The sequence below is a fragment of the Octopus sinensis genome, linkage group LG4 (assembly GCF_006345805.1).
Source record: "Octopus sinensis linkage group LG4, ASM634580v1, whole genome shotgun sequence".
NCBI classification, from domain to species: Eukaryota; Metazoa; Mollusca; class Cephalopoda; order Octopoda; family Octopodidae; genus Octopus; species Octopus sinensis.
The window spans coordinates 106,806,641-106,821,640 of record NC_043000.1 but is presented as its reverse complement, the minus strand read 5'-3'; the positions used below and the strand labels follow the sequence as shown (position 1 = coordinate 106,821,640).

The window sequence follows — 15,000 nt, the reverse complement described above, 5'->3', positions numbered from 1 at the left end:
AGTTTCTGTCCATCAAATCTACTCATAAGGCTTTTGGCTCGAAACTATAGCAGAAGACGCTTGCCTAAGGTATCTCGCAGTGGGACGGATACTGGAATCATTGATTGCGAAGCAAATTTCTTACCACACAGGCACGCTTACTTATTATAGAGGACATATTTCTGTTCATTTGTTAATATGAAATTTCTATCAAAATGTTATTGGAACTAAATTATTTCTGTTTATTACTGTGGCCAGTTTTTCACTTATTGATGGGGAGTTTCTTGGGGGTTTTTTTGTATCTCGATTTATCATTGATTTAATCATGTGCAATTTTCCCATGGAATATCTTCTGTAGACTATCTTCATACATAAGTAAAAAGAAATTTCTTTTGTGGTTTAAACTCGAATCAGATAAAACAATAAATAAAAATTTTGGCACAAGGCCAGAAAATTCGAGCGGAGAGGTAAGTCGATTAGATCAAGCTCAGTGTTCAAATAACACTTATTTTAGCGATCTTGAAGGGATGAAAGGAAAAGTCAACTCAGGTGGTATTTGAATCCAGAACGTAAAGACGAACGAAATGCCGTACAGTATATTGCCCGGTGTGCTAACGATTCTGCCAGCTCGCCGCCTTAAAGCTACAAATAACATGTAACCATTGGGTTAAAAAAAAAACCTTTGGATAAAAATATCGAAAGCTGCTCGTAGGACTCGACCTCATATCTTTTATAAGCATGGGAGGCATTCTACTATTGGACCGAAGCAATCCTTCGAATTTCCCTCTTCATTTTTGAAACTCACTTCTTACCACCGTGAATTTTATGTTGTTGACATCTCAAGAGTTTAGAACTTCGAGAGAACGAGAATTTTGAGGGAATGGTTTTAAATTGAAGTATATAAAGCTATGGTGTCTCAGCATGGCCGCAGTGACTGAAACGAGTTAAACATAAAAAGATTAAGATAACAGTGTGTAAATATTGGGACCGGAAACCATCGATTTTTTTCTGTCCAAAGGATTTTTAAACCCACTATTTACATGCTATGAATCATAGCTTTATCTGCTTCGAGTTAAAACCTTACCAAAAGAAAACAAAACGGAAATTATTTCATGATCTTTTGAAGTTCTTAATGTTTTATGACGTCGAAAAGAAAATTCATTTCATTGATTACAGTGGACAATTTTCGTCGTTTATTACGGTGGAAGCAAAAGGAGAAAACTTGGTCATGAAATCTTTTTACTATATATTAATGATTCTTTTTGCATTTCTTAACGTTAGAAAATGTGGGTTAATTGACTAGTAAGCATGTCTCTTTTTTTTTATATATAAATTTGACAAATTAGTACAGTGAAAAAAATTCCTGTATTGCCACAAAGATGTTGATTTATTTATTTATTACGGTGGAAATTTTTTCCTCGGGTGTTAGTGTGAAATTTCTTTCATTATTTATAAATAGAATATAGTGTAGGTTACTATAACATATTATTTATTAAATATCGCGAAAATTGTGTATATATTGATAGCAAGAAATTACTTTCATTTATGTCTGTGGAACATATATTTGGCCAACTAATATAGTTTTTTCAAATATATATGTTGGTCAAAATTCTTCAATTTACTTCAGTGGACAATACATTTTAATTATTTGGAAACTTATTCATTTCTGAATGGCAAGAGATCTCTGTCATATCCTCCAGATTGACGGATTATGAAGTGCTTTCCATGTATTGACAGGACAAAATTTATTTCATTTTGAGTGGGCATCATCATCATCATCATCATCATCATTATTATTTTTATCTTGTTTATTATTAGGAATTTGTTGTTAAATATCAGTAGGACAAATTCTGTTCGCTTATTACTATGAAATGTCTCTCATATATGAATGGCACTAACCTGCTATTTATTACAATGTACAATGTCTTTTATTACCGAAGAAATTTCATTTATTACGGAACAACAAACTTTTCGTCTATTACTCTAAAATGTTTTTCATGGATTGACACTAAATTTCTTCCATATATTCCAGCAGATAATTCTTCTTTCATTACTTCTTGCATATATTAACAGCTCTAAATTACTTTTATGTGTGAAAACACATTCAGTTGTGAAGACATCACTCAATCCAATGACGTCATTCTCGGTGTAGTGTGTTTTTAAGCATCTTCTATATCTATGTATGTATCTGCATGTGTATACATATACCTACACACACATAAATAGATATGTATGTGTGCGCGCGATCGTACATATTTATAATATACATAGATACATACATACATACATAGATACATACATATGCTGATGTAATTTATAAACTTTCGAGAGAGCGTAGAAGTGACTGTGTGGTAAGTAGCTTGCTTACCAACCACACAGTTCCGGGTTCAGTCCCACTGCGTAGCACATTCGGCAAGTGTCTTCTGCTATAGCCTCGGGCTGATCAAAGCCTTGTGAGTGAATTTGGTAGACGGAAACTGAAAGAATCCCGTCGTATATATGTAAATGTATGTATATGTATGTGTGTGTATATATGTCTCTGTGTCTGTGTTGTCCCCCCAACATCGCTTGACACCGATGCTAGTATGTTTACGTCCCCATAACTTAGCGGTTCGGCAAAAGAGACCGATAGAATAAATACTGGGCTTACAAAGAATAAGTCCTGGGGTGGATTTGCTCGACTAAAGGCGGTGCTCCAGCATGGCCACAGTCAAATGACTGAAACAAGAGTAAAAGAGAGACCGTGATGTAATTCTAATTTATTTGGAACTGGATCTGGAAGCACATGCAAACCTTTAAATAATAGCATATAAATATTGGGTTGGATGATAACCCATTTGGATAGAATAAATCAAGTGTTACGTGTAGGACAGTCTTCGCTTTTTTCTACCCAAACGGATTATTCAACTCTATAGTTATATGTTACTATTTATAACTTCATATTCGTCTCGAGATGGCTGTGAGGAGTGGCTGTGTGGTAAGAAGCTTCCTTCCCTACAAAACGGTTCCGCTTTCAGTGTTGGGCCGACCAAAACCTTGCGAGTGGATGTGTTAGACGGAAACTAAAAGAAGACTGACAGTCGTATGTGTGTGTGGTGTGTGTGTGTGTGTGTGTTTGTCCCCCCCACCAGCGCTTGATAACAGATGTTGGCGTTTGCGTCCCCGTAATTTGGTTCGGCAAAAGAGACCCATAGAATAAGTACCGGGCTTTATGATTAAGTACCAGGGTTGATTCATTCGACTAAAAAAGTTCAAGGTGGTGCCCCACCATGGCCGCAGTCTAATGACTGAAACAAGTAAAAGATAAAAGACATATATATATACATACATACGTGTATACATACATTCATGCATACATGCATATATACATAGACCGTTAAATCCATAAGTTTTTTTTTTATTCTCTCTGTTTATTTTCTCTTATTCCTTTCTGTTGAAGAGCGTAGATTCGAAACGTAAAAGAGGTTTTCACTTCCCCGAGCATCAATCTAATACACCTGCTTGTTCATACACATGTCTTTGTCATTTGCTTTTATGTAAATTTCAACTACACACACACAAACGCACACACACACAGACACACACACACACGCACACACACACACATACACACACACACACACTCACACATATATATATATATATGTATATGTATGTATCTATATTTGTATAGGTATATACATATGCACATATGAACTAGGAAGGAAATATATCCACGACTATAGTTTAGTTTATTAACTATTGTATAATTTATTAATCTATGCAAACAGCAAAAAAGAACGACGAAAAGTGTACATTGACGTCTAAGCAAAGAAAATGTAATATTGCGTACTTAATAGAAACGGAGGACATTTTGATTACGATAAAAATGAAGACAACACTATTGTTGCGGTTGCTATAGTTGTTGTTGTTGTTGTTGTTTAACCCCAAGTAGGCCAGGACGGGAATATTTACGCTCTAACGTATTTCAGCAATGAGTATGCCATCCATTTTCCCACTATTGTGAGCTGGCATTTCGTAATCAAATGCGTACTCTTTAAAAGAACAAGATTCTATTGGAAAGATATTTATTCTGCTATTTCTAGCTGGGTGAGTGAGTCCGAAGAGGGTTTCTCGTTGGTACACAAAAAGGAAAAAGAAAAATGAAAACAAAACAAAACAAAAAACAACCCTGTGATTTCATGTTCATTTCTATTGCACATCATCTTGGGCAATTGTCTGTAGCCTCGAACCGACTGAAGTGAGTGGATTTGGTTGACGGAAACACAATGAATCCCATCGTATACATACACACAGACATACACTGATATGCGAGTGTCTAAGTGTGTCTCTCTCACTTTGGGTTGTGTTTGTCCCCCTCCTTAGCCATCTTCCTTGACAATCGGTTTTGTCTTATTTACGTTGCATAACCTTAGCAGTTCGGCAAAAGAGATCGGTAGAATAAGTACCAAAATTATAAAAGAAGCATTGGTACCGATCTTTTCGATTAAAACCCTTGCTCCGCCATGGGCACAGTCAAATGACTGTACAAGTAAAAGAAAAACTGTTGGAAATATAATTTTAATAGTTTAAACATGTGAGGAAACGTAAATGCAAGTAATAAATGAGAAAAATGTCGTTCTACTAAAAAATATATATATGGCAAAAACCTAATAGATGAAGGACAACGTCCGATATGTAAGATATTTTTCTACTCGTTTAAGAAACTAATTTGGTTCCTCTTGTATACTAAAGATGATATGAAGCTAAAAAAAAGGAAAAAGAAGAAAATGTATATACTGTAATAAATGAAAAAAATTCGTCACACTGAAAATAAATATATAGAAAAGCTAGCATGATAAGAGATGAAACATATCTGCCATAAGGGAAAGAAATCAATTGTCTTGCTTATATAAGAAAAATAATTTGGTCCCACTGGTAAGAGTTACCAGATCATGTGGACATGCACGTACATTTGATTAATTTGGTAGCAAATATATGTATACCTATGTGTGTAAATGCCTATGTGTATATGTGTGCGTGTATGCGTGTAGGTATGTATGAGTATATATATATAATATATATATATATATATTATATATATATATATATATATACATACATATATGCATACACTCACACACACATATACGATCCGGTGATCCGAATGTAGGAAGCTAGAAGGATTCAAGCAGTAAGTAGCTGGTATAGATAACAGAAAGTGGACAGTATACGATATGAAACAATAATTTATTGGTACCGAGAGTTACACACTTTTAATATTTATTTATACATATTGTACTTATTGTATCATATTACTCATTGATGTGCACTGTTTTGTTCTGTACTATTATGTTTGACCTTGATGTTCATATGTAGTTGTTTAATAAATTATGTGAATGGGTATTATCTGGTAGTTGATTATTGATTAAGGTGTATTTCTCCATTTTCTTATTTTGTATTATGAATTTGTGGTAAAACATCTTACCTTCACCCATATAATACAATAAATGAATTAATTGCATCGCAATTCTTAACATTTATGTATTAACTTTGTTGGGTGCTTTACTGGCAGTATATTGGATATATGTTATCCCATGCTATTACACACAAGTGATGTTCCTCCACGTTATTTATTGAACTCATAAAGCAAAATATGCCAAATATACTCCTTTGTCACTTCCATTATAGCTTTGAAAAAAAAAACTGTTAAAATCGAACTGCACTCTTCAAAACTTCCACGAGGTAAAATTACTACCTGCTTTTATAGCAAGTTTATGCAGGTAGTTTATCATGCAACTGAAAAACGAAACGCATTATTTATGGGATGATCTAATATGTGTTGGTGTGTGTGTCTGTGTGTGTATGCGTGCATGTGTACGTGTGTGTGTGTGTGTGTGTGTGTGTGTGCAATACAGATATATGAACATTTAGTGGTATCAGCAGCGTCCACTCCCGTTTCCATCTATGCCCTGTACATATGATACAAAATATGTTTGTGTGCGTTACCAGACATCAACGCGAAACCTAAGAAATACTGATATATGAAATGTCTCTTCTATTGCTCTTTAGTTTTCCTGTCATCATCAAACATATCTCAAATATATGTATGCTGCCATTCACTTATGGAATCCTTTTATCAGTCATGCGGGATATTTCACAAAGTAGTATAATGACATACAAGTACGTAGTTGTACACTTTTACACTCTCACTCATAGCAATGTACGTATGGTATGTATAAGGTAACTCACTAATATATAAAACAGTTGTATGCTTCAATTTACCAAGCTTACATACAAGCGTACAGTTTCACATATTTTCATGTATTTTTCATTGCTTGACCTCTCCTATCAAATGGTTTCAAATTCAATATGTGATACCTTGGAGAAGTATTTTCTACTCCGGCCTCAAGTTGACCTGTACTTTGTGAGTGAATTTTAGTAAACGGAACCTGGGCAGAAAACTGAAAACTCTTAAAAATATGCATGCATGTATATGTATGTATAGATAGATAGATAGATAGATAGATAGATAGATAGATAGATAGATAGATAGATAGATAGATAGATAGATAGATAGATAGATAAATATAGATATATATATATAAAGAGCGACAGAGAGATAGATATACATATATACACACACATATATATGTATATAATACATATATACATGTGTGTATATATATATATATATATATATATATATATATATGCACATTCATACACACACATATAAGAAAGAGAGAGGGGGAGATAGAGTTTGGAAAAGGAGGGAAAGGAAGCGGGTGCAAACCTTATGAGACATTTATACGATTCTCGCTGACATATATGAGTCTTCTCTAAACGTTGAATGGTGTGTGCTTGTATGTATAGGTATGTGTGGGAGCAGTTATGTGGATGATTTAATCGTTATTAAAATTTTCTCTACATTTGCTTATATTTGTCGAAGAACTCTGAAAGTAAACTTAATCCAATATTATTTATCAGAAAATCTTATTTAACATTTAGAAGATGTTGGTAGGTTACAGCAGAAAGAAGTTATAAGCAAATATATGTCAAAACATGTGATCAGAATATTTGTGAAGTATACATTTAAAATTAAACACATCCTGTTCACACTCAGATATGATGATATATCACAGTACGTTATGCCCACCTGCACACACACACACCACACACACACACACACACACAGATACATTGATAAATATTCTTAGATACTGTACCTTATTCACATATTTAACATATACAGGTTCTAAATTGCATATGATCGACACATTGACTTATATATATATATATATATGTGTGTGTGTGTGTGTGTGTGTGTGTGTGTGTGTGTGTGTGTGTGTGTGTGTGTATGTATGTACATCGCAAGCTTAAATCTTCTGATAGGACCGTTCTCTTCTCTGATAAAACAAAAAATTTAGACAGAGTAAGTAGTGACACACACACACAGCTTCTTAACAACAATATTACTCAGACGTACAGGAGGAGGGCTACCCATCAAGACGTAGGATAGTATTAACTAGGAGGCCAGAGATATAACTCTTAAGTTAGACATAGAAGATAGGGTTGTGACGCTGGCGAAGAAAGAGGTCTTCAGGTCTTCATAACGATCAAGGATCATAAGCCTAAATTTGTCTCTAACCCTAAATGCAGGCTGATAAACCCGGCGATGTCTGAGATCGGACAGGTAAGCAAACAGCTCATCTGGAAGATCACTAACGGCGTTAGAACCGCCTCTGACCTCACCCTATGGCACAACACCACTGAAGTCAGTAAATGTTTTAAGACCAACATCAGTAGGGGCAGAGCTAGGTTTACCCAATTCGATATAGTGGATTTTTACCCAGCTATATCAAGGGAGCTCCTGTTAAAGGCACTGGACTTCGCTAGGAACCGCACTGAAGTCGACGAGGACATACGCATTATCATGCACGTCAGCAGAAACCTACTCTTCAGTAAGGGATTTGCTTGGGTCAAACACACTGACCAAGAGGGCTCCGTCGACGTAGCAATGTGTGCTTTTGACATTACTGACGTATGTGACCTAGTCGGTCTCTTCATCCTAAAAAATATGTACTAAAAAGATATACTAAAAAAGAAATTCCCTTCAACTAGCTTTGGTCTCTACAGTGACGATGCGCTGGTAATATCAGGAGGGGCTAACAGTCACACGATAGACAGGCTCAGAAACGACCTCACAAGCACCATGAACTCCCTCGGACTGAGGGAGTTCATATATATTTAATAGCCGAAACATATTATAAATATTGCTAAGTTGGTTGGTTGGTTGGTTGGTTGGTTGGTTGGTTGGTTGGTTGGTTGGTTAGTTGATTGGTTGGTTGGTTGATTGGTTGGTTGGTTGGTTGGTTGGTTGGTTAATTGGTTGGTTGGTTGGTTGGTTGGTTGATCGGTTGGTTGGTTGGTTGGTTGGTTGGTTGGTTGGTTGGTTGGTTGGTTGGTTGGTTGGTTGTGGTTGGTTGGTTGACTTTCCAGTCACGCTTTACATCCTACAACTGGAGTCTTGCATGTATAGCGGGCTTGCTTCATATACCTCTACGGTGCTATGCTATCTATTCTTTTCAACTACCTAATACTTTCCTCATTTATTAGGCACATGCATCACAACCATATGTGCACAACATGGTAAACGTATATCAAGATAAACCTTGCATGGCTATGGTGCTCCTCCATTACTTCTCGTCATCAGAGTTGCGCTTATTGTCAGCCACCAAGAGACATTCTCAACTAGTTAAGCTCAACAACTGATGAGCAAATCCATGGTTTTGAGCAAAATATAAGTTGTAGCCCACCTTTTACACCCAGACAAAGCATATACATGACAACACTTTCAATGAGCTAAGATCAGAAGCCATAAGAATCAGTGCCTGGTATTATCATTATCATTATTATTATTATATTATTATTATATTATTATTATTAATTATTATTATTATTATTATATTATTATTGTTATTTTATTATTATATTATTATGATTATTATTATTATATTACTTTTATTATTATTATTATCATTATTATTATTATTATCATTATTATTATATTATTATTATTATTATTATTGTATTATTACGCACTAGGGTCGATGTAATCGATGAGTCCCCTCCTCCAAATTTCAGCTTGTACTTTTAGTAGAAAAGATTCTTCTTCTTCTTCTTCTTCTTTTCTTCTTCTCTTCTTATTATTAGTATTTTATATATTATTATTATTATTATATTATTATTATATTATTATATTATTATTATTATTATTATTATTATTATTATTTATTCTAGTTTGACTTTTGCTTTATGTCTGTACAAGTTGGCTCCAAGTCTCACCAAGAGACCTCAAGAGACAACAGGGTGGAAGTTCTGTGCCAATATTTGGGGGTTTTTTTTTTTTGGTGTTGTACTAGTGAATGTCTAATACATAAAAATAAAAATAAATAAAAAAAAATAAAAAAATAAAAATAAATAAAAAGTTGTTTTTTAAACCTTGGGATTACATAGAGAGTATTTTGCGTAGGATATGAGCAGTTCCCATGAGCACTATCTTTTGAATTTCTGCCATTTTGGGGTTTCCTGGTATCTGAGTTAGGTAGCAATCAGTCCCTTTCGCTATCATTCCCAGGGCACCTATGACAAAAACAGGTATTGTTTTAGTCTTCAGCTTCCACATTTTGCTGATTTCTATTTCAAGATCTTTATATTTGCTCAGTTTTTGGTAGGTCTTGACAGATACGTTTATATCGATTGGGACAGTCATATCAATGAGGAGGCATGTCTTTGTCTGAAGTCTTTCAATATGATGTCTGGCCTATTGCATCTATCTTCCTGTCAGTTTGAATGGTGAAGTTCCAGAGGAGTGAGATGTGGTCATTTTTATTATTATTATTATTATCATCATCATCATCATCATCATCATCATCATCATCATACATCATCATCATCATCATCTTATTATTATTATTATTATTATTATTATTATATTATTATTATTATTATTCTTTCAAATTTGCTTCCATTTCTTGCGAGTGAACTCATAGTATACATTGGTAGGCCATTAATTAAACTCACTAGTTCGTTCATTTTTTTTGATAGAAATAGTTAAATTAAAAACATGGGTAGTAATAGTTCTCACATCGACAATGCTCTTCTCAATACGTGTGATGTACCAGTTAAGACAATTCTTTTGCACTTCTTGCAGGGATGGAAGCCAGGGATCATCTCATATAATTTTCGGTTCCCTTCTTGATCATTCCTAGTGCTTGATTATTCCTAGTGCTCCTACGATCACTGGTATTGTATTGTAACTGGTATTGTATTATTATTATTATTGTGTTGTTTATTATTATTATTATATTATTATTATTATTATTATTATTATTATTATCATTATTATATTATTATTATTATTATTATTATTATTATTTATTATTATTATTATCATTATTATATTATCATCATCATCATCATTATTATTATTATTATTATTATTGTTGTTGTTGAGTGAGAAAGCAGCCCATGCCATCAAGTGACACTGAGGTATAAATATATGAAGCCCAGTATGCCCATCATGACTACCCGTATGATAAGGGTACACCAGGCACATGCATCACAACCACATATGAGCGACATAGTGATCTCATATCAAGATAAACAGCACATGACCTAGCATGTGAGAGCCAGTTAGAACGTTTTTCAAGTCGAGCAGCCTATCCCGCTCAGAATAAGAGTTGTTTAAGCATGTTGAACGAAACACCCATGTTTCCAGGAGTGAATTATTCAAACCCCCAAAGAATTCTTCTCAACACTTCTGCTCGTGATGCACATATCGTCAGATGTACATATTGTCAGCCCTATTTATGCCAATAGTGTTAAAATCCTGCGTTCTGGTGGCGATTGTTTTGTTTTTTAATAGTCAAGCTTAAATCTTTTGAGATTTGAGGAACTGAATTTATTTTCATGTCAGCATTTCGATTTGAACTATGATCTTCTACGTAACGACTTGGTAGTGATGAATTAAGTTTCGTCTCTACAGAAGCCGCAGAATTCAGAGTAATGGATGTACTCGGAACTGAAGCGGAGAATAATCCAGGCGGTATTGAAACTATTGATATTATTATTTTTCAAGCACATATATAGTTTCCTAATACTGTGCTATTTCAATTACCTATATGACGAAAGATGAATTCTTGATTTAAATGCAAGTGTATTTATGCATAAATGTATACACTTTGCATTATATATATATATATATATATATATATATATATATATATATAGAGAGAGAGAGAGAGAGAGAGATGTGCGTGTGTGTGTGTGTGTGTGTGTGTGTGTGTGTGTATCATAATTATGAAAGGTGATTCAAAGTATAAAATAAATAACTATGGTTTTTGCTGATACTGACGAAGTTATAGTGAAAATATAATTAATCAGATTGTGAAGAAATGACAAGCTTTGAAAGCTATACCAGACACATATTGTAAGATTTGAAAAGTCGGTGTAAGAAAAAACAAACAAATAAAAAAAAATTTATTACATAACTAATTTTGAAAACGTAAAATGTAATGAAACGAATGATGATGGTGGTAGTAGTAGTAGTAGTAGTAGTAGTAGTAGTAGTAGTAGTAGTAGTAGTAGTAAAGAAGAAGAAGAAGAAGAAGAAGAAGAAGAAGAAGAAGAGGTGGTGGTGGTAACAGTAGTCTTTGTTATTTTTGGTACTGTTATTGTAGAATGAATGGACAAGTAAATAAAGCATAGTAGTAATAGTAGCAGTAGTAGTATTAGAACGACAGCAGCAGTATTAGTAATGGCGGTGCCGGTTGCTAGTGGTGGTCGTCGTCATCGTAACTGTTTTGGTGATGATGATGACGATGATGATGATGATGATGATGATGATGCTGTTGATACTGTTTGAACAGAAATAATATTGTGTCTTATAAAGAAAATATTTTAAAAAGATGTCTTTTAACTGAATATCTTTCAATATTTTCTATACTCATTTATTTTTATGTCTATTTTCTCTTTATTCCTATATTTACGCTTTTATGCGTCTCTTTGTCTTTATCGATCTATTTATCTACACATCTATGTATCTCGCCTTCATTTATTCTATTAATTAATATGTACCTAATTAAATCTATTTAACTGGTTTTCTGAGGTAAAAATCATCATTGGAAGGAAACAACAGTAGTATTTTAAGTGAATTTCTTGTTTTTGTAATATACGGAAACCTGTATGTGTGTACATTTGTGGTTGTATAAAGTTCGTGTTAGTAAAGTAAGTACTTCTAATATCCACGACAGGCTTACACTGGTCGGTACTGATCTCCAGTTACACTGCGCTCTCATATCCCTCCTGACCGAGACATAGGTAGGTTATGTTTCGCCTGTAATTAAGAGAAGTTCTTGCTAAGGAATAAGAGACGGCTTCTAATTAAGATTCAAGAAGATTGTTTCGTTCGCTTGTAACCTGAGTTGAATCAAAGTTTCCGGAGAACAATGAATCTTTTCAAGGTGTTAACATTTTAATTGTCAGAAGAAATTCGTTGATAGGCAAGGAGTGGCTTTGTGGTAAGCAGCTTACTTACCAACCACATGGTTCTGGGTTCAGTCTCACTGCGTGGCACCTTGGGCAAGTGTCTTCTACTATAGCCTCGGGCCGACCAGACGGAAACTGAAAGAAGCCAGTCGTATATATGTGTGTGTGTGTGTATATATATATATATATAGGAAGCACTCCGTCGGTTACGACGACGAGGGTTCGGTTGATCCGAATCAACGGAACAGCCTGCTCGTGAAATTAACGTGTAAGTAGCTGAGCACTCCACAGACACGTGTACCTTAACGTAGTTCTCGGAGATATTCAGCGTGACAGAGAGAGTGACAAGGCCGGCCTTTGAAATACAGGTACACATACACACAAAAACAATACACATACTATATATAATAACATATATATATATATATATATATATATATATATAATATATATATATATATTATATATATATATACACATATATACGACAGGCTTCTTTCAGTTTCCGTCTACCAAATCCACTCACAAGGGATTGGTCGGCCCGAGGCTATAGCAGAAGACACTTGCCAACCATGTGGTTGGTAAGCAAGCTACTTACCACAGGGGTACAACAGAAACGGGACGTAAGAGTGGTGAAGAGTACAGCAGGGATCACCACCATGCCGGAGCCTCGTGGAGCTTTAGGTGTTTTCGCTCAATAAACACTCACAACGCCCGGTCTGGGAATCGAAACCGCGATCCTATGACCGCGAGTCCGCTGCCCTAACCACTGGGTATATATATATATACTCTTTACTCTTTTACTTGTTCAGTCATTTGACTGCGGCCATGCGGGAGCACCGCCTTTAATCGAGCAACTCGACCCCGGGACTTATTCTTTGTAAGCCCAGTACTTATTCTATCGGTCTCTTTTGCCGAACCATAAGTGACGGGGACGTAAAACACACCAGCATCGGTTGTCAAGCAATGATAGGGGAACAAAACACAACACACAAACATACACACATATATATATATATATATATATACATAATATACGACAGGCTTCTTTCAGTTTCCGTCTACCAAATCCACTCACAAGGCATTGGTCGGCCCGAGGCTATAGCAGAAGACACTTGCCCAAGATGCCACGCACTGGGACTGAACCCGGAACCATGTGGTTGGTAAGCAAGCTACTTACCACACAGCTACTCCTGCGCCTATATATATACATATATATTTATAAAGAAGCCCGTCGTATATATGTACACATATATATGTATATATGTGTGTGTGTGTGTGTGTGTGTGTGTGTGTGTGTGTATGTTTGTGTGTCTGTGTTTGTCCCCCCAACATTGCTTGACAGCCGATGCTGGTGTGTTTACGTCCCCGTAACTTAGCGGTTCGGCAAAAGAGACCGATAGAATAAGTACTGGGCTTACAAAAAATAATTCCTGGGGTCGATTTGATCGACTAAAGGCAATGCCCCAGCATGGCCGCAGTCAAATGACTGAAACAAGTAAAAGAGTAAAGAGTATCTACTTTTTAATCTCAGGGATGAGAAACTTAAGTAAAAATGTGGAAACTTGTGTACGTGCTTATCTATTGGGTTATACATATTTGGAAACATTTTTCACGCACAGAATTGTCAAAGCATGGAATAAATTATCCGGTCGGTTATTAACTGTTTGGCCACTACTTCCTGAAATTCACCAACATTCTTGATGTACCTATGCATCCTTTCCTACTTGTAAATCCTTTACTTATATTTTTTCTGTCCTTTTGTGTTTTGTTCTCTGCATTGTGCACGTAGTTTCGACCTTCATTGCTTTTTTTGCGTAGTGACGCTTTCTGTGCCTCTTTTAACCATTTTTCCGACGATTTGTTGTTCACCTGAATACTGAATACAATAAGTTAATTATATAATTATAATATATGAATGTAAATCTACAACCAGAGTATAAAAACTACAATATTTATATCATTAACTATAGGCATTGTCGTTTTACCGACCTTTATAGTATTACATCAACCTCATTTTGCGTCAGAGATCAATAATGTTAGCATTTGAAAATACTGTTATACTCGACTTTCTTTGAATTATCTTAGTTATCAATATAAATGATTAATGTCCCCGTCGAAAAACAGAATGAATTGCCGCTGTTATATCTAACATCTTGTCTGACATCGTGGGAGTGCAGCTGTTTTAATCTTCGAAACTAGTAAGACGTAATCTAAATTTATTATTTAAAAGTTTTGGTCTTAAAATATCTTTATCTCCTTATCATATAAATATATTTATTGTCTAATTTCATGGTCACATCAGAATATTATCATTGTTCTTAAAAGAACCACTAAGGACCTTATATTCAAGGTACATCAGTTATTATAGCATCGCTTGTTTAATTTAAAATCTTTTTTTCTTTTTAAATAATCAATTCTAAAAATATTCTCCCCTCACATTAGAACAGTTGTCGCTGGCGTGGGGCGGTGGCTAAATACTTGCAAAAC

The 15,000-nt window shown here is 34.8% G+C and overlaps 1 protein-coding gene across 2 annotated transcripts in view; it reads left to right on the top strand.

Moving 5' to 3' along the window:
- Nucleotides 1-15,000, top strand: part of LOC115211082 — a 131,475-nt gene that overhangs the window by 84,646 nt on the left and 31,829 nt on the right. The window lies entirely within an intron of this gene.